The sequence below is a fragment of the Orycteropus afer genome, unplaced genomic scaffold, assembly GCF_000298275.1.
Source record: "Orycteropus afer afer isolate SDZICR_OR568_19922 unplaced genomic scaffold, OryAfe1.0 scaffold00039, whole genome shotgun sequence".
NCBI lineage: Eukaryota > Metazoa > Chordata > Mammalia > Tubulidentata > Orycteropodidae > Orycteropus > Orycteropus afer.
Window position 1 is genome coordinate 16,201,148 of NW_006921626.1, and position 2,687 is coordinate 16,203,834.

Below are 2,687 nucleotides of genomic sequence, written 5' to 3' on the forward strand. Positions count from 1 at the left end.
GATACCTTCTTCTCCATTATACCAAGGCAGGTCTGGTACTTCAACTTGACTTAAGGTAGGCCACCACATAATCCATGCCTCAGTAAGCCAACCAAATAAACTATTAGATCCTTTCCTAACCTCTTGAGTTGAAACATTGAATGAAGAATCCATACTTAGTGGGCCTAAATCAATACACTCAGACTGATCCAATCTTACATTCCTTGCACCATTATCCCACACACTCAGTAGCCATTCCCATAAATATTCTCCAGGTTTCTGTCTATACATGTTAGCAAAATCAAGTAGGTCTTTTCGGGTGTAGTGTACCACCTCCTCAGTCACATTTTGTATTTCACCTTTTGGGGCTCGCTTGGACTTAACTTTAGTTATAGGTTGAGCAGCAACAATGGGTGGTTGAGGCAGTTCCTGAGAGCATTCAGTAATATCTTCCATGGCCTCTGCCTCAGGCAATGACCCAGCAGGACTAGTTTGGCTAATCCCATCAAACTGAGGTGGAGGAGATAATGGTTTTACAGTAATGCATTCAGATGGGAGGGATTCAACGGAATTTACAGGCTCCATATTCTGATCTTCCTGACTATCTGCTCATATGTACATATGTCCCCATTCCTGGTTTCAGGATCCCATTTTTTTCCAATCAATGCCCTCACTTTAACATCAGACACTGTTCTGGATTGGCAATTTAATTGGCATTGTAATTCAGCCACCCTTACAATAAGACTCTGGGTTTGTTTTTCAGCAATATCAGCTCTGTTACTAGGCTTTCTTTTAGAGCACAACTGGAAGCACTGAGGTCTTTTGTGTGGCGCTTAAGCCAAGACTCAGCAGCTCTGAGCTCATCTTGCTCTTTCACTACTTTGTCTAGTGTAAGTAGGACCAACCAACCAGTTTCCTTATACTCCTCATGCTGACAAAATTGCAGAAAAGTATAAAATATCCGATCACCCAGAGCGTCATTTCTCACAAGTACTTGATCTATTGGAGGCGCTATTTTGCATATTAATGTTGCCACCTCATGCCACGGATTAGCAGGGCCCTCTTTACTAACAAAGGCAGGGTCACTAGTGTCTTTAAGATTGATCAAACTGGAGAACCAATTTAGGAAGCCCATCCTTATGATTTTGTCTCTCTAGAACCACTCTCAGTACCAAATGTGTTAGACTGGGTTGTCTAGAGAAACAAAACCAGTAAAGCTATATATATGTATATATAGAGAAATTTATCTTAGGAAAATGCTCACACACTTATACAAGCTGGCAAGTACAAAGTTCCTGGATCAAACGTCAAGCTGGAGGCTTTTCCATGTCAAGCTGGAGGCTTTTCCCGACTCTTGCAGCCACAGGGGCTGAGGAGCTCAAGGCAAACGGGCAGTACACTGGTTGTTGACTCCAACAAATGACGAATCCCAGATCTCCAGGCTGAATGGTGGATTGTTCACTCACGGACAGTTGTAGGCCCCACAACAGAATCCCGGTCCACAGAAGAATGTCTCTTTTCCCAGGATGTCCTTAGATATACTGGAAGCAGGCCACATCCCTAGGAAAAGTCCCTTTCAACAGATTGCCTGCTCAAAACATAATCATCTGATCCCATCATGGGAACAGCCATATCACAACAGCTTAAACCACACAGAATTGTGGTCCAGCTAAGTTGACACACATCTCCAACTATCACAACCCTAGAATAAACTAAAGGTGCTGACTTGAGTCACATTCTATGGCAAGGCAGAACTCAAGATACATCCCACCCTAAGCAGATGTAAACCCCCCCAAAAAAACAAACCCACTGCCATTAAATGGATTCTGACTCACAGAAAGCCCCAATGGGTTTTCAAGGTTATAAATCTTTACAGACATAGATTGCCTCATCTTCCTGCCATGGAGAATCTGGTGGGTTTGAACCACTGGCCTTCTGGTTAGCAGCCAAAGATCTTACCCACTATGCCACTGGAGCTCCTTAACAGGCATAGAGACTAGAATTTACAATACATCACAAAATGGAGGACTATGGATAGAAGACCATGTTAAGCAATTCATTGCATTGCGTTAAGAAAAAAAATATCAATACTATACAATCTCTTCCATGAAATTAAAGTAGAAGAAATATTTCCTATTTCATTCTGTAAGTTCAACATTACCTTAGTACCAAAACTAGACAAACATATTATAAAAAAGGAAAAATATAGACCAATCTCTCTCATGAACAAAGATGTAAAAATCTTCAATGAAATATTAACAAGTTGAATCCAACAATTTATAAAAGAATTAAACACCAAACCAAGTGGGATTTATTCTAAGTATGCAAGGCTGGTTCAACATTTGAAAATCAATTACTATAATCCATCACATCATTAATCATTAATCATTAATTAATATCATTAATATCGCACGCAAGTAAGATCTTACTGAAGATAATTCAGAAACGTTTGCAGCAGTATACTGACAGAGAATTTCCAGAGGTTCAAGCCGGATTCAGAAGAGGATGTGTGCAAAAACGGCAAGGAGGCCACATGTTCTGACCTCCTCTAATCTAATAAGAGGAAGACAGCAGTAACCCAAGGCCTATTACTGCAAGGCCAAACATGCTGCCTCCCTCCAGCCCTTTCACCAACCGTTCCTCCCAAAGCACCCACCACCTCTCTCCTGGGTTTGATAATTCACTGCAGTGGCCACACAGAACTCACA